This window comes from Tinamus guttatus, unplaced genomic scaffold (assembly GCF_059628265.1).
Source record: "Tinamus guttatus ecotype Peru unplaced genomic scaffold, ASM5962826v1 Tinamus_guttatus_pri_ptg000314l, whole genome shotgun sequence".
NCBI lineage: Eukaryota > Metazoa > Chordata > Aves > Tinamiformes > Tinamidae > Tinamus > Tinamus guttatus.
Window position 1 is genome coordinate 3,774,360 of NW_028288848.1, and position 18,809 is coordinate 3,793,168.

Here is an 18,809-nt window from a genome sequence, read left to right on the forward strand (position 1 = left end):
CTGCATCTGGCTGGATCATTGTGCTGCATCTAATTGCTCTGTGCTGCTAGTTAGATTTCTCTGAGCTGTTGTCTCAGAACTGCATTCTTATTTTGCTAGGAAGGAAACTGGAGGAGGTCAGATCGTAACCTCTGATAGTGACTGACTTGGTCCTGTACACTTGTGCTCTCTCCAAACAAATGCTTTGCACCTGGTAAACTGCCTTCTAGTCTTGCAGGTTGCTTCAGATCAGAAAGCAGTAACCCTATAAAACAGAGGGCTTTTACCCATCAGCATCTGCTTCCCAATGCTATCTGTCCTGAGAATCAGATCAGAGATTGCCCAGGCTGGCCAAATTTGTGCAGTTTAATGCAGGTCTTCCTGTTTAGGCTGGTTTTCTACCCTGTATCCCAAAGAAGAAAAATGTGTGCTATAGCCACAGCACCACCCTGAAGACCCTGCTTTGGGCTTGTCTTGCTGCTGCCTCCAGGATCCACAGTGGGTGTTTTGCCCTCTGACTGGGAAGCTGTCTGGGATGGGCTGAACAAGACATCTCTGGATGGGTTAGAGTAGGAGAGAATGTGTCTTTGCTTCTATCTGGATAGCTGTACCAATTAAACAGCAGTGCTGACCATCCCTGTCTTGAGGAGCTGGGAGTCTGGATTTTGCTCTGGCAACCTACCATGACTCCTTGGCTTTTAATTCTTTCAGACTGAAACCTCTGCTCATTCAAAATAAACCCTCAATTTGTTGATGCTAAGCTCTTACAAACCTTGCTTGTGTGGTGCTGGCTTGGCTCCAGGAGGCTTGGCCTTGGTGGTGGCCTCTGTCCCTGCATGTGCAGCTTTAAGAGCTTGAGGAGCAGAGGTTACTGCTGCAGCTGCCTGGTAGCTCCTGTATCCAAGGCATGCACCGTGGCAGCATCTGACAGCTGAATATAATGACTACAGCAGAATTTGTGCGTGTTTTTTTTTCTTTACCCCAAAAGTACAAGTTGCTTCATAAAATGTTGCTCAGAAAATTGGTCTATAAATATCAACTGCTGAATGTGACAAGGAATTCGGAGATGTTGTCTGCAATATGTGCTTTTTTTGCTGGCTAAGATGGGATTTTTAGCTTGCTGGAGGTTAGCTGCTGGAGCCATTTAAAATGAAACCATGCTTAGTAATAAAATGGTAGCAGTCTGTGTAGTGGGAGTGCAATCTCCAGAGACGTGTGAGATGCTTCTGCCCAATCGCTGGCCTCTGGGTCCTGCACATGCGCAACCAGCAAAGGAAACTTCTGGCCCAGTGTGAAGAACAAAAGCATAGGTGTTTCCACTTAACCCTTACTCCATGGCAGTCCTATTCTGGCCAAGCCCGTCCTGCTTGCAAGGCAGTTGAGTTCATGACAGTGACAATGAATCCTCTTTCTGAGCTCTTGCAAAAGATAGATATTTTTCTATTTAATAAGAAAATTGCAATCCTGTTTCTAAAGGTCTTCAAGCATTCTCTGAAGATGCAGGCAGCCTGCCTGTTTAAAGATGGAAGAGCTCCTCCCACAACTTTCTTCTGGAAAGGCAATAGCACTGCAGTACAATCCAGCAGCACCTTACAGCAAGAAGGGGCAGCTCAGTGAGGTGCTGAATAATACTAAAACAGCAAATAAGTGAGCTGACAAGCCCAGAGAATGCATCACATGTAGGACTTTAGCCGGAGAAGGAATTGTTGTGTGTTAAGTGTGCACAATTGGTATCTGCACATTATTTCAGGAATGCTGCTTAGCGAATGGTTTTGAACCAGATTTGCTTTTACTCCTACAGTAGGAAATTCAGAGCAATGATGGAAGGATGCTGACTGGATGTTTGACAAAGCCATTTTTAAAGTTTGCTTAGTTCTTTCACTGCATGTGAAAAGTGATAGCTTACATAAGAAATATGTAGTGCTTAAAGTCTGAAAATTCAGGTATTTTTGCTTACAAAAATAGTTCAATTCAAAAGTATGCCAAAACCCATCATTTCTTCTCTTTCCTCCCCTGCCACTCCTCAAGATTTCTTTCTCAGGTCCACAATGCCCATTCCTTGGATGGGATTGTGATCTCAACTTATTTTTCTGTGGTGCAGTGTATACTGAAAACTCCTTTCATCCATTATCAGCACTTCCTACTTAACGTTATGGTAGGGCTAAAAACCGGACAGGAACTCCTAATGCCTCTAAACCTCGCTATGGCTATTAGCTTAACTTCTGGTCAAGAGACTGATGTTTTTAAGCCAGTTTACTGCAAGTGCTGTGATGAAATAGATGTTACCAACAATTGTGTTTGTTTTTTTTCCTTCTTTCCTCTCTCCCAAGGAAGATGTCTGAAACTGGAGAGAGGATAAGCATCCTTCGAAATATAATCGATTCAAGAACAGTATCTGAAGTGAGCAAACTTTTTACTGTTGATACTGATGGCAACATGGTTTTGCCTTAGCTATTTTAAGATGTGGCCTTAGAGAGGCTATTTCTTAAAGAGTGAGTTTGCTGGAGTGAACTCTTCTGGGCTCTAAATGGGTTTTAGATCAGGCCTTAATTAGGTTAAGAGACTAAATGAAACATTGCTGTGACTGCTTCTCAGTGGGAACTCACTCCTGACATATGTTAGAAACAGTTCTTCATGCTCTCGCATTAGTTCATGTTGGACCAACCCTGGCTACTTGCTTAAATTTATTACTGGTCCTTGGAAGGTCTTGATTACCTTTAATTATGATAAGATTTCTCCAACCTTAATTAAATATGAATGGAAATTTCTTCCTTAGTAATTATTTCTTGTGAGAATTGGATACCTTTCATAAGACATTTTGAAGGGATTCAGCTTTGACAGAGGAAGAAGGGATGGGAGTGAAGTGGGACAAAAAGTAATTTCATCACTTTAATAGAAGGCTTTGTCTAAGTTTCAGAGTTAAATTTACTGTGTTCTTCAGTTTCTGCTGAGTGGAAGTGCATTATTCATATAATGTGCTTGTGCTTCGAGGACTTTCTTTGTAAATCCTGGTGCATAAAGGTCTCTATCAGTAGCATTTGTTCTTTGCATAGTGATTATGGACCAGGCCCGTTCTGTGCAAATGAAGCTTTGTGCAGGGCTCTGCAGATAGCAGAGGGCTCCCTTCTTCCAGGAGTGTGTTGTGTTAAAGCTAAGCTGTGCCTTCGCTTTAGAGTTATTTTTTTGGCAAGAAAGCAAGTCTGCAGAGTTCTAAGTGGCCCTTGCTAGGTTGCAGTGAGTATCCAAGTTCATGTAAAATCAGGCTTAGGCTTTTTATCCTACCCTGCGGTGTGGATAATCCAAAGGCAGTGCTTTCTTCCTGACTGGAACAGATGGTGGAACAGGAAAATTACATGGATTAGCCAAGTCCTGACAGCAAAGCCTGCAGTTGTGTTCTCCAGAGTATGTAGTCTTTGACTTAACAAGGCCAGCTTCTCTTTCTATCTATTCTTCTAACTTTCCTCCTTTCACTTTCTTTATCCTCTGAAAAGATTTGTGTATTGCATCTGTTTCAATATTTTCATGTGTGTTTTTCTCAAATCTGTGGCCAGTTACAGCGGTCCTAAACAAGGCCACATCTGCCTGGCCTCACGCTTGTAATACGGCACAGAGCAGCTTTTTTACAGTAGAGAGCTGTTAATGACTCCACACAGCATCCTAAAAAGCATGAAGTAAATGTAATTGTACCCATTATGTTGATTAGGTAGCCAAAGGTAGGCCAAAACTTTCCAGCCAAGGTAATGAGGCCTTAATATCGTTTTCCACAGTTAGGTGTTGAAGTAAAAGTAACCTCGTAAGAAATTTCTTACTAACATCTGTGGGAATTGGGAGTTCTCAGACTCTAGCTCGTAGATGTTGACACCTCACTGACTGTGCTCTTGCCTGCCATGTTGATGTTGCTGTGCTGTCTGATGCTGCAAACTGAGATCAAATCCTGAAGAACTTGTTTGCCTGTCCTGTCCTGGTGCTCTTCTGGTCTCCAAAGTTTCATTGGTTGTTGAATGCTGTTACCAGACCAAACTGCTGAGGCTGTTTTCCCCTTATGTGTTCAGCTGGCTTTGGGTTTCATGTGGCAGTGGGCATGCTGGCTGAAGCAGTAGTGCCTCTTGAGTAGTAGAACTTGCAAAATATAACTATGAAAGATAAATATGCAGGAGTAGTTTCATTTTAGAAATATCTGTTTGTTCATCCAGGAAGTGAGACTTGCCCAGCTGGAAGATGGACATTCAATCTGTTACAGATGCTATGCAGGTACAGGCATCTAAGGGGGCCGTTTGGACTGTGTCTTTCTGCACTGAGTATTATGGGAGTGTAGGCAGTGAGATCGGGTTGGACAATCAACAATTAGAGAAGTAAAACTGTTTCAGATGAACTCGGTCTTAAGTAACAAGTAGCATTTCCTGTGAAAAATGAGTATTGACTTGTGTTCCAAATGTCTTAGGTCCCCTCTAAGGGTATGTCTGCACATAGCTCCCTTAACTGATGGTGTGCTCTTCTGAGCTAAACCACTAACACTGATCTTGTAAATGCTGAAGTTTGCTGCTGCTGTATTTGTTACCAAATCAAAGGGGTCTGACTCTTTGAAATATACAGTATGATTTTTTTCTTATATAGTAGTTTCAATGCAGCAGTTTGATCCAGAAGCTGAGGTTATTGTTGTCATATTGTACCAAAGGCTGGTGAATACTTCGAGTCTCTGCAGTCTGGAGAGCTGTCCTTCCTGTTTTTCCCTTGACAGGTGAGATGTAGTTTCTTTTGGACCAGCTGTTTCAAAGGTGGTTCAGCTTATGCTATGTGTAGCTGAGGAAAATCAACCCCTCGAAAGGCAGAAAATTTGACTTTGCTTCTTTGATTAGAAGGAACAAAGAGCACTTAGTCACCACCCTATCTAGGTTCTTGGAGATTTTTCTGAATCAGAAATTCACCTGAATTCAGTTTAAAGCACCCACTTGTCCTCTGAACTGGAAGCAAGCTGTCCTCAAAGATTCTTCTGAGTTTTTTTTTTTTTCCACTTATTATTGAGACTGAGAAGGGTCTAGAAACAGGTTTTACATTTTCAGACTAGTAATGGAACTTTTCTAGTATCCCATAACACTTCTAAGTAAAGATATGACTATTCAGGAGGTTTGAAGTAGGTCTGGCACTCATAGTAAGCCCCTTTTTCCTCTTTCTTAAAAGCATGTCCATGCTTGAGCTGACCTGTGATGGACTTAATATCAAATCAAAAACCGTCTGCTGAGAAACTGGAGCTGTTGTAAACCTTGTCACAAATGTTGAAGGCTTTAAAAAAAAAAAAAAAAAAAAAAGCACAGACTAGCTGTGAAAATCCTTCTATTTTCTTAGGGTAACTGTGTACTGATTGAGTGAAGTGTTCCCCTGGTAATTTCTAATGCAGCAGTAATCACAGGCTAAATAGAACTATTTGTATTCAGATTATCTTCACAAAATTGCAATTTATATAAGGTACATACAACTATATACTTTTTAAAATTAGCTAATCAGTGGCATCTTCTCTAAGAATCAATTTCTTTATTTAAAGAAGTCTTCTCCTGAATTAAAAATGTGGTATCTGCAATTCCAGAGTTTAATGCTAAATTAAATGTGGCATTGGGTCAAAAGGCATCACCCCGGTCTCTTAAGTATTTTAATATAGATTCTTCTCTTTACAAAGATAGTCATATAAAGGTATTTGTACTAGTGTAGTGTGTTTTCATAAATGTGTTGGTTATGCTGGTAAAAGTACCCTTATATAGGGTAGTAATGACATCCAGAGTGAGTTGTTTGCTTTACCTGTATTAGTTTCTAAACTGTTTTGAGATGTGGTATATGGAGGAGACCCGGGGGGTCATGTTTATCTAGTCAAGGGTGTAGAGGTATATGTGTCCACAGGGACAAGTCTGTGCAATCAAAAGTGTTTGGGTTCTGATTACTTTTGGATAAATCACATGATAAAACTTTACTGGTAAAGGACTGGTGGCTATTAGAATGCAGCACAAGCAATATCTGAAAAAGGTGATCTGCTCACAAATTGTAAAAAAGGTGGGCAGGAATCACTTTGAGAAAGGCCCATGAGAAATCTTCTCTCTTGAAGAGCTGAGGTGGTGAGGGTACCTCATTCCAGTGATGCTCCTGTCTCCAAGAGAGGAGTGCTTGGCTCCAGAGCAGGGAGCAGGATTGTGGAGGAGCTCTTGGGAGCAGCAGCAGAGAGAGCAAAGCGATCCCTTTTCCCTTGTATATCAACTGCAGGGTGAAAAGGATCCAATGCTTTGAGGAAATTTAGCTAGACTAGCAAATTCATCTCCCTGTGTAGCAGGAGTTGGCCTGTAGAAGGGTTTGTGCTTTTCTATTCAGTTCACTTTAGTTGCCAGGAGGCCTTCTGTACAGATCTGTCTATGGGAGGTGAAGACAGACCTGTGAGCTCATGTTGTCCATGTGGATGGAGCTGCACAATGTCACAATATTTTTTTTCAGAGGGACTAGTATTTTTGCTACTTCCGGTAAAACATGTAATTAAGGCAAAAGTAGTGACCTTTTCATTGTGTTCTCAAACAAGTCTTACCTTGCCTGAATTCTGGCCATTTTTCAAACTATTCTCTGACCAGGAGTAACACTACTAAGCCTTGTAGATTGAGCTAAAAATAATTGCTTTTGTTGGGAGAATCTCCTGAGTGTGCAGAAAAATGTGTTTTGAGAGGGGGGCTGTTTTGGGAAACAATAGTTCTCTTTCAAAGCATCAGGTAAAGAAAGATGAAGATTATCATTTCTAATTGAAAGAACTCTCCTACAAGGTGCTAAAGAAATTTGTTTTCAAGCATGTTTTAAAGTTCTTCTCTAAAGTCTCTGCTCCCAACTTTAATACTTTCCAAAACCTTATTTGCTCACATGACTGTAAACTGACAAGCCATTAAGAAACAACACCTTATTCTGACGTGTTATAGATGACATGGATTATGAGGGGGTGTTTCATGGCATAAGTGGTTGGGGAGGATCCTGAACTCTAGTCAAAGAAAATAGGAATTTTCTGGGGGGGGTGACTCAGTGGGAGGTAGTAACAGAAAGCAGTTTATTTTAAAAGCAGTATATTTAATACTGCTATTGACATTTTAACAGTTTTCAGTGATACTGAGGCCTAGATTTTTGCATTGCAGACTGGATTAAGATTTGCCTTTGTAGCAAACTGTATTAACTCAACAAAGTGTTTAGCAGGTGATGAGATGCTGTTTTTTTAAGGCTTGTTTAAAAAGTCATAGCTATATTTTTGAAAGGCTAAGTCTGGAAGCATGGAAAAGGCTTAGCCATGTAACTTTTGGGAGGTATGAGAACCTGTCCTATGCATCCCTAATCCTTTTCAGGTTTTAATGAGGCTGGTAGCCAGAATCAGTTTAAAAAAAAAAAAAAAAAAAACTGTAAAACTTAACCAGTGAGGAAGTAATGTCTGTAACCCAAGAGCTCCTGTGGGCACTCTAGAGTTTCTATTCTGGGAGAAAGCAAAGCAGACAGTCCTATTAGTCCGAATGAGACTATAAGACTATATAACTAATTATAATTTGCAAGATGTTATGAGGATTGTATAATGTAAAGTCTGAATTCATGCCCACAAGCAGTAACACTTCTTGATGGCACTAATGTTTGTGAAGCAGTTTCACTAACAGCTGTTGACACCCTCAAAGGTTTGACCAACAAAGGAGGGTGAGAAAGATATTTGACATACAAGCAATTGAATGGTAATTCTTTATAATCAGATTAAATTATTCTGAAATATGATTCTGAGAAGAATTTAGTCTGAAACATACATAGGTTTTTCAAAAATATAAAACTTATATTGGAGACGGACCACAGTATATTGCCCTCTTAGTGAGAACTGGCTAGCCAGATCAGGGTGTAGTCATGTTTTTTCCTTCTCATCTTTGACTTTTCCTGTTTTTTCTGTGTTGACAGTTCAGTCCACCAGTTCTGTAATTACTGTCTATCATTTTAAATAATGGGATAAGGGACAGTATCTAAGGTCAGGGCCATGAGCATTTGACTTCCTTTGAGAGTAGAACTGGTTGAGTAGGAAGAATATTGATTCACTGACTAGCTCAACCAAAAGGAAGCAAATTTGTCAAGTACTTTTGGCCTAGCAGTGTCCATCTATCTCTACTTGAAGTAAGCTAATAAAGGCTAAATGATATGTTGTGTGAATCATGTATCAAAATACAGGACAAGATAAATGCCAAGAAGGATGCCTCGAGCCTAGCTGCAGACAGCCAGGGCCATGTTCCAAGCAGTGTGAACGCTTTGTAGAAATTGCAGAAATGAGGATCACCTCTCATATAGAGTGGAAACTGCTTTACCTCTGTTAGGGGTACGTCAGTGGATCTGTGCCCTAAGCAGGAACATGTGACTGCAAGTTCAGTTTTAGATCATTCATTTTTAGGTAATTAACATAAAAGGAGAACCAATAACTTCTCAATAGTTTTCATTGTTGGGTAGTAGCGTCAACTATAAATTATAAAAAAAAAAAAAAAAAAAAAATCCGAATCACTTACCATTGCAGAAGATGAAAAAAGCACTTTCCTACTTGCTTCAGTAATCAAAACCAAGATGTTTCTGTCATGTCACTTGTGACTGAGATTTAAGGCAATCCTAAGTCTAGATATATTTCCAGTTTTGATAGAAAACCCAGTCTGAAGTATTATGGAATGAAATACTTTGGCTTATCTGAATCCTTTGGTTTCTGTATTTGTGTCCCCAATATGAATGAGGCAGAAATGCCAAAGTGTCTCTGGTGAACAATAGCAGGGAGAAAAGCAGTGACTGAGACCTTTGGATGTCTTCGTTAAACTTAACTTTCTAAAAAAATCTAGCTACAAACAATAGCAAGTGTCCCACAGAAGGAAAAAAAAGCAAGTCTTCTAGGATGTATCCTGGGTTATTCTTTTCCCACTTTGTTACTTTTATCATTGAATAGGTATAATTTATGCCCAGAAAGATGTTCGTGGTGTGGCTGAGGACTGCTTGCTAAGTAAGTTCTGTATTGATCCTTTCAGATGTATCCGAGTTTCCTGATGTCCTTCAGGAAATGGAGGAGAAGTGAAGGAGAAGAGTTTGACAGATGTGTTTATGGGCGTGTTTAAGAAATGCTCTTGGCTGCTTGGTTTCTTACCCTAGGTTGGTAGGGAGCTCATGAAATACTACAGGCAAGCTGTTTGGAATGGTGTTGTTGCCTGTGTGTAATTAACAGGGGCAACAGTGACAGTCTGGAGTGGTTAGAAATAGCCATCTTGGTTTTTGCTTGCATAGGCTGAGTGGTTTTAACATTCCTGGTTTTCTTATTACCCCTCTCTATCTTTCCTTGTCTATCCTTTCTCCCTGGCATTCACAGCACACTGACTTTTTTAATGAGCTATTGTGGAGCAGACAGAGGTCCAAGGCCAAACCTCAGGCTGCAGCTTGGTCAGGAAAAGGAATAATTAAATGCTGAAAAGGTGGTGCAGTCAGATGCACTGTTCAAAAATGGAACATCCTGAATAGATGAGAGAAGAGGGCATTTCAGGGAAAAGGTGTGGAGGGGGGATGGGAGGGGAATTCAGATGGGCAGTTCAGGCTGAGACATATATTTTCTACTGGCTATAAAATAATACTTCAGGAAGGAGAGTTCTGGTCTGGATCTTACCAGGGATTTGTTTGTATGACTTTTTCCAGGACTTTTGTAAAGAAAAAAGGCACAGCCCAAGATGTTTTGGTAGGTAAATGCAATTTTTGGTAGTTTTGTATGAAGAGAAATGAGCTGCAAAATGCAGCTGTTATAACATTTTGCAAGTGATACTAAATTCATTTTTTTGTTGAAAGTTGTTCCTCACCTGCTGAACTGTACATGGGTCATTCACACCAGGAAGTCAAAAGGGTCTAGAGAAATGCTGGCACCTTTGTTGTAAAACTTACTATGATTGTTTCTCTGCAAGCTTGTCTTGATCTCTCTTTCCAGAGGAGTGAAGAGGTTCAAGAAAGATCCTGAATCCTGACCTGCCAAATAGCCTGAAGATCCGTAGTAGGGTGTGTAATAACCCAGTTCACACAACTTTATGTAGTCAATGTGGGAGTCTGTAAAAGGATGGGAAGGGGAAAAAAAACACTCTAGTCAAAGCCCGATGACGTAGGTTTTAAAATATTTAATCCATAGCAACAGAACAAATGAGAAAGGAGTAGCAGTAAGCAAGGAAATCAAATTTCTGCAAAAGTAGGAGCAATTTGACAGAGTCAATGTTAGATATGTTACAAGCTCTAGAGTAAAGCAAATTTCTAACTCTTAGCTTATGTCTATTGCGGTGGCATGGAGAGGGACCTGGCAGCAGTGTGCCCTTGATGATACTCAAACTTCACTCCTTAGTTCTTACAAGAAGTAGGAATAAATAGCTGAAGAGTTGACTCTTACCAAAGGAGCTGTCTGCATTCTTGGGATCTTCAGTCTCCTTTTCACCTGAGGCTGTGTGGGCATATTGGCTAATTTAGGAGTGGGTTCTCCATATGACTGCAAGTGGCTCTTGGCAATTGTCAGGCCTCAGGAAGAATAACAATGCATAATTAGCTGCATTCTTCTACAGACTGATTTCACTGGCTGTTGTGCTAAGGGAACTAAATAAGGTGCTCTTTTGGGTCTTGCTACTTTAAATTCAGGACAGACAGCTACCTGCATCTTTAGTGGGAGACATTTTGTTTCTGCCAAATGCTCTCTGCCAAAGTATTTTTCAAATACTTTGTAAAGAGTACTTAGTAGGCAGCCACTTTGCTATAATTATATTTTTGGGGATGCTTTACATCCTTTTTGATGTAATAGCCTGTTTCCATATACAGGTGTACAGTTTTCTGGGAAAAGCAAAAATCATTAGCTATTCAGGTAGTTAAGCTGTTCTGTCTTGCTTCTAATTCTACAAGAGTAGATGAACATTAGTACAAGTTATCTAAGGACATGGGCATCTCATGAAGCTTTCGCCAAGATTGGATACTCCTGTAAAAGAGATTTTCCAGCCCAAAGGAACTACTGCATTTAGTGTGGAGAGTCAGAGCTCTTTCTTCTGTATTACCGAAAAAGGCTGATTCCATCATTTTAATACAAAGACCTCAGGTCTGATTAAATGATGATGGTTGAATAGATGGTGAGAACCTCAATAAAATCTTCTGGGTGACCAGTGCTAACAAAATGGAGAGATTGGCTAAGGGGCTATGAAGGTTCTTGGTACAGGGGACTCTTATTCAAAAATGAGGTAGCATTAGACTAAAACTTAAACTTTTCTTTATTTTGGGAGATTATTCTGTCTTCTGCCTCTCAAACTCATACTTTTTCTTCATCTTTGCTATGGTGGCATTTTTTTTCCTCCTGGATAATTTGTTTTGCTTTTTATACTGGTTGTGACACTACCTGGCACTGATGCTGCATCTTCACAACATATGCAGTCTTGGAGGCAGAAATGTGTTTACCTTGAGAAGTATGCAATAAGTTAGGAGATGAAATGCAGAAGAAATTGAGATGTGTAATCAGATATAAAGCTTTGAAATGATTCTTCAAGCTTTGCCTGCACTTTTAGCAAAATGATTAGTGATTCTTGTCAACTGAAAGCTTCCAGATAGTGATTGACAGTAATTAGTGTCAGATGAGGGGTGGTCTTTGAGCACTAGGGCTGCTGAGTAATGAAGAGTTTTCATTCCTTGTTTTCATTACTGACTATGTTCATGTGTCTGACTGAAATGAAAAGCTCTGTATCTCTTTAAACATTGTCTTGTATTCTAAGTGATAACAGAAAAATGGTAGCAGTGTTTTGGCTGATGTTTTCTTGTAGCTTCTGATTGGAAGTATAAACTGGAAGGCAAGAATGTTGTATATTGCAGAAAACATTATGAAGTACATTTTTTAGCTTTTTTGTGACTTAATTAAAAGTATAGATATTTTCACAAATGAAAACAGCACAGTTCAATGCTCTAGGAAAAAGATATGACAAAGTTTTCTCAAACATTAAACCACATTAAAACAGGACTGGAAGGGATCACAACAGATCCTGTAGCTCATGTCTTGCCCTGTGACAAGAACAATTCAACCAGAAGTATTTCAGAAATGCACTTTCCAGGTGTCTGAGATGCTGTGAGCAGGCATTCCACAGATTCTCAGTTGTATTCATACGCTGTAGGAAAAGTTATTATTAATATCTAGCTTGCATTTTAATTGCAGATGTTTCAAGCTATGAGTTCTTGTCCTGCCCACCAGTACACATGGAGAAGAGTTTGTGCCCTTAAAACAGCCCAGCTCCAAATTGCTTTAGTATTGATGCCTTAGCATAACACTAAACAACCTGACTTTTATCACTTCTCTGGCTCTTCTTTGTCTAGTTGGCAAGTTATTAATCTATTGCATGTTCCTGTTCCTTTGACTAAGTATATTCAATGACAGTCAGATGCTTTCATTTCTATGGCCCAAGATACCTCTCATCAAAATGGCTAAAATACAAGCAATATTAGTCTAACTTACATAGTAAAATATTTACATAGTAAAATTTACATAGTCTAATTTAGATAGTATTTACATGCCTGGAGATGTCTGACAATGGGATGAATTCAATAGTCAGGAATTAATAGGGTTTAGAGCATTTGAGATGCTGGACCATTTGTACAAGGCTGCAACAAGTTATGAGTCATGTAGCTAATTTAAAAAAAAAAGAAAGAAAGAAAAGGTCTTACTCATAGTCTAAAAAGATGCGTTCTGGGAAGATCAAAGAAAAGCAGTAAAATTTGTTGAATTATACAAGCCAGGTAAACCAGGAGTAGAGATGAGGCTTCCTGACACTAGATTTGATTCCCTTTCTCTGTCAGATGGGTCTGCCTTATCTGTAGAGTACCTGAGATCTGAGCAACCTCTCCTTTCTAAACATATTTTGGGGACAGTCCACTGATCAGTTTTGCATTCAGGTGCTGGTTTTTCAGACCAGACTGCCTGAGATTTCTGCATACATGCTTCACTGCAGTCACTGATAGATGCGGTATGGGAGGAGGCATGTAGCCTATTTATGAGGAAGAGAAGCACTGAAAAGAGATTCCACAAAACTCTAAAACCTGCTTCTGAAATCGCATCATTTTTTATTGCATAATTAAGCAGTATCACTGACACATCCTCCCTTATGATTCCCTTTAAGTTGGAGCATCTGGCTGGGTGTTGCACAAGAGCCCAGTTCTCTTTTCCCTATACAGCAGAGTTTTGATTAATTAATCATTGCTTGTGTTTGAATAATACATTAAAGATGCACTTGAATGTGCTAGGGGAAAAAAAAAACACAAAAGGAGGTACTGCTCTGACTCCTGAAAGGATATGCTCTCTAAATGGCAAGGCATTTGTAAAGGTAAATGTGTTACTGGTCAGTGCCTATTTTTATTCATGCTTGTTTATCTGGAGAAACTTCTGTGCATTTGACTTAATGATAATCACTTCTGCGTAAGTGGGCTGTTAAGTTATAGAACAGTATAAGCCTTTTATACGGTAAAATTAGAACCTGATATATTTATGATGAATTATCTTTTGAGTATTTTTCTATTAAAATGAAATTATTATAAAGCATAAATGAATTATAACACTGTTAGCTGCTTGCTGTAATTTTCTGTGGCTTCACTGTATGTATCTGCAATCTTTGCACTGAACCTGCCACTTTCACCCTGAATGTCTCCTGTGTGGTCCAGTGAGGCAAAGTGTCTGAGCACAGAGCAAAACTGCTTCTTAGCATTTCCTGCATCCTGCTCTCTTCCCAGGATCTGACCCAGGTCAGGACTTTCAAATGGGATATCACACAGTAGTTGGCTAGCAATCATGCTGCTTGCAGAGAGTCTTCTTCAGAGGTCTTCCAAGTCCTAGATGCTCAGTGCTTAAAAATGTGTGAAAGATCCTGGATCAACAGCTAGCACAAGAGCTCTGGGTTGACTTAAACTTGTCTTTCAGGAAGCTCCAATTGCTCAAAGTATTCTGTTCCCTTTAGAAACCTAGGGAAGCAGCATGTTTGATGGTGGACCTGGCATGTTCTGTATAGCTGGTAAGCATGATTTTTCTGCAGTGCTGGTGCATTGATGCATTTAATGATGCCTTAGTGCTAAGGGCAGGGGAAATAATAGTGTTGGGAGCTGAAAGGAAACTATTGCCTGTGTAACTGACTGCAAAGACCTGGTTACAAAAACTGGAGGGCCTTGAGTGCTTAACCTTAAGAGACCCAGTCTGCCCTCCAAGGGAAGCTGTGAGTTAAACTGGGCCTTGGGATAAAACCAGTGCTGTTGTGCCTGTTGTGTGTGTTCACAGCCACAAGATGCTGTGGATTCATGGCCATCACTCAGAGCTGCCTCCCCAGGTGACGAACCAGAGAGTTTGATCTGTGTGGAGTGCCTCTGCTCTCATGTGCGATGAGCTTGGTCACAAGTCCCTACCCTAAAAGCCAGCAAAGCTGATCCTAAATGAAGCAAGGCGACAGCTGTGATGTCACTAGATGGAGCGGTGGTGCTGCCAGACTTTACCTATGGAGGCTCCTGTGATAGCTCCTTCTCCCCCCCCTCTTTAATCCGTTTTCAAACCTAGCGGTGCCTCATGTTTACCCAGCAGGCCCATGTGAAAAGGTCACTTACATTTCTCTGACCTTTTTCAGCTCAGTAAACACGGGCAGCTGGAGGTCCTTGCTGCAGACATGTCAGCTGCAGTGAAATGGTGTTGTAGGTAACGGCATGCATACAGAGCATCTCCTCGCTGGTGTCTGCCACCCGCAGAGCGCTGATCCTGAATTCTTGGCTGCTGCAAAAGCATTGAGGCTTACTAGCCCTCAAGAAACTTGTGGGTGGGTTTTTCCTTTTCCTTATGTTTTTGGAAGTGGGGATATTTTTTTCTTCTGAGCTAAGATTTTGAAAACTTGTGACCTTAATTAGAGGGCCCTTCCTACAAATGTGTAACCAGGTATTATCCATGTTGTGCTAGTCTCATTTGGTTAAAGTATACAAGGATTGTAAAGGACTGGTGATCTGAGAAATGATCAGAAGAATGCTAAGCAGAATTGCTAAATACTGAGTTTTTGGTAGATATTAAAAAAACCAATCAGAAACATGGAAAGGGAAACAAATCCATTTACTCCTTAAATTTCAGCCCCACTGACAAACTTTTATGGGCTGTTGGCATTACTTAACATTATTGTCTAAAGGCTCCTCTTCAGCTTGCCCCTTTTTGCTAGGCTATTTGTTATGGGATGGAAACCTTACATCATGGTGTTTTGTGGCCAAGGGCCATACTAGAGTGTAGTTATGGAGCTCATGATAAACTGGGTCCCTTGGGCCCTAGCCTGGTTGTTTTCTATTCTGGACTATTCTGTATCTTCTGTAGCTCCTGCCTCTAAGAAAGGGTTACCAAATCTGAGCTCACCACAGAGAAGCTAAGGGGACTGCATGAGAAGTCAAGTAGAGAGGGGAAAAGTTCTTGGTAAGAAGAAACTGTATGCCTTTGGAGACTAAAAATGTCCTGGGTGCATGGCCTGTTCCTCTGGAGTTTGTAACTTGGGAAAGGACAAAAGGAAAAATGTCCAGAGGAGTCTCTTGAGTAGGTTGGTGGTTCTTTCTGACACGAGAAAAAAATTACATATAAAAGCCTGGAAATTTATTGGAACTAGCCATACTGCGAGTAACTTGATCCCAGTCTTTCTGCCTTGTCTTTCCAAGGAAGCTGCAGTTCCTCTAGGGCTTGCAAACTTCTTGTTACAAGGGTCACAACTCAGAAAATGCAGGTTTTGCTTTCTGGTAATAAAAGGTTGTCAAACTGGAAAAAATCCATTTTTGATCGTCATTTCCTTTCAATTTTAAATTATTCCAGAAGAATAATTTCCAGAAGAAACTTTGCCAACTCTTCTATGAGATGAGTCCACTACTTAAGTCACTGCTTGGGAGGGATTTTTTTGAAGTGCTTAATTTTATCACAAACCGAGATACTTCATCTGGGGCCTGAAGGGATGAATGTCTTGCTGAAGAGAGTGGGGAAGCAACTGAGATTGGATTGTGGCCTCACTTATGTCAGCATCAACCCATAAATACTTCATTGAAACTAGTACAGCTATAGTAGTACAGATGCAATGGAAGCTCCATAAAACAGTGGGGTTTTGTTGGACGTCAATTATTCTCCAGCTTCATGGTCCCTCTTTGGATATTCTGTTAGGATTGAATTTAAATCAGAACTGATTACTGTGGTGCTGAGGACAACCCTTCAGCCATTTATGACATCAACCAGTTCCATATACACCTTCCTCCGCTTCCACTAATTCTGTAGTCCAATAACTGGAAACACACCAAGGAATTGACGGAAAACAACTGTCATGTTGACTGTTATGAATGTTTTCAAGTGGAGTGGTAGCTACACAATTCCCTGTTAAAGAAAAATGTTGTTTTCTACCCATCCTGCACAAAGCTGAGGCTCACTTGCCACCTTTAATTTCTGAATGTGAATACTTTTGCTGACTGAATTCTTTAACATTTGGCCTGCAGAAAATTTTTCATATATAGTGAAGATTTTTATAAACTTTGATAAAATGTTGCCAAATTTTATTGCTATATTAGTACTCTACAAGATGTAGGTTTTTCTTGGTGACAGTCTGTTCTGTACCATATTAATGATCTGATTTTAAACTTTCAACATGTGTAGTATTATAAAAAAAGGAATTTCATAAATTGATGATAGAAATGATAGAAACACTTCTGGGTTCAGTGTAAGTCCTTTTGCCCTGTGCTAATTCCTTATTTTGATTGTTGCATTTTTAAAATTTGGATAAGACAGTGAAATGCTATGATCATTTGTTGAATGCGTGAACATCTGTTTTTTGCTGTGGTTTAGTGTTGTTTGCTGTTGGCTGGGGATGAAAGAAGAGATCAAATGGTTTGAAGTTGGCTTTTTTGTTTTTCAAAGTTCCCTTTGTTCATAAACTACAACCTAGGAACTGAGCAGCGTTTCTAATTGTGAATGACAAGCAATGATGGAAAGGAGGAAAACGTGACTGATGCTACATTAGCCATGCTAGCTCACCAGTGAGGGAAGAAAAGATCTTACTGCTCCTTAAATTTCTCCATTCTTTATCTAATGGAGAAATGAGGCTGCCAGGGGGAAAAAAAAAAAGCTTCATTATGCATTGAGCAATCTGAATACACTGTGTGCACATTAGAGACCTGGGATTTGCCCAGAAACTGGGATTTTGCCCAGAAAGCCTGGTGAGCAGAAGGTGAGGATGTAGGTTCTCAGAGCTGTGCCAGCTCTAAGTCTTTGTGTGGAAGAGTAAAATTCTGTGTGCATATGGACTATGTGAAACCTGAAGAGAAGCAAACATACTCTTAACTGATCACACTTTGTGGGCTTCCTCTCTTGCCCATCCTTTCTTTGGAGTTTTGGGGATTTCACATGGTAACTTAATTACCTTGTAGTTAAAAAGTCAATGAGAGTCCATTCTATCCTGTGTATTTAACAATACGTGCTTGAAGATGAGTAAGTGATGAATGTGTTTTAGAGAGAACTTGGAAAATGTGAAATACAGGAATGGATGTTTAAATCATTTGAAAGACAAGATGGGTTAGATGGCAGATGGATTGTTTGCCTCCTAGGAGTCCCTCTTGCTACTCTTCAGAGAGTTTGAACAACCAACCTAGTTTCCTAAAATTTAGGAATTTCTAATATCTGAGACACGGAGCCTAACCATGATGACTAAACCTCCCCAGACATGTAATAATTTTAGTTAAAAGCTATAATGGAGTGGAAAAGGTATCCTTAAGTTTTGAAGTTAGTGTTTGGTGCCAGACTCCTGCACAAGGCAGTCTGGTGTCTGCAGTATCAGTCTGTCAGTCACTTCAAGTAGATGGTTTCTGTGATCCCTTGGCTAAAAGTATTTTTTTCCCTTTCTGTATAGGAAGATTCAGAATTGACTTTGAATAATGTCTCTTTCAGTTCACTTAGGGAACTGCTAGCATTAGTATGATGACTTTGAGTCTAGGCGTTCACAGGAAAACTTCTTTCCAGCCTACTTGGATCATTGCACCAGCCACTGCTGAATTGGAAACCGTTCTGCAGTGAAGCTGCTGAGGCACAGCTACCTGATGCATTAGTACAAGAAGCAGAGAACCTGGGGAAGAATGGAGTAAATGAAGTGGTGACATTACATGGAGATGAACTCAGTCTGCCCAGGTTCTGTTAAACAAAAGGAAGAATTTGCAGAAGTAAATAGTTATCTGAATGGGGATTTTGTTAAGGTCATTGGAATTAACATTAATGAAAAGCAATAGGGAAAAAATGCGATAGGATTGATTTTTAATGACTACTTGGGTTAGAACCTTGGTTTTGCATCTGATATGAAAGATAGCGGCTCCTGGAGTACAGCCCATGGTGCCTGTGGTTTAGCATCAGCTTAAATGAAAAAGTACTACCCTGTTTTGCAAATTTTGCTGGCTGTCTTCATGTAGAGTATTGGAAAGGGGTGCGAAGTGAAGGATCAGCTCCATAATGATCTTTGACATGTTTTAGTCACATGTATGACCTGGGCTGGCTTTGGCACTATGAGAGATTGCCCTACTCATCCTGTTTAAATACTTGGACATGGCTGAATTTGGTCACATTTGTAATTGCAGATGTTAAATTCATCAGCTGTGCTCTCTCCATGCTCTGTGGCTCTAGAGATACCTTCCATCAGCATGATCGACCTGATATAAGACCTGATTTATTCCTGCTGTCCACAGTTTAGAGAGACACTATTGCACTGGAATTTTGCAAGCTTTCAGCAGTTGTTGGGGAAAACAAATTTACAAAACAGCTCGTCTTT

At 40.1% G+C, this 18,809-nt stretch overlaps 1 protein-coding gene across 1 annotated transcript in view; it reads left to right on the forward strand.

Moving 5' to 3' along the window:
• Positions 1-18,809, forward strand: part of SORCS1 (sortilin related VPS10 domain containing receptor 1) — a 277,984-nt gene that overhangs the window by 34,926 nt on the left and 224,249 nt on the right. The gene's annotated exons all lie outside the window — the stretch shown is intronic.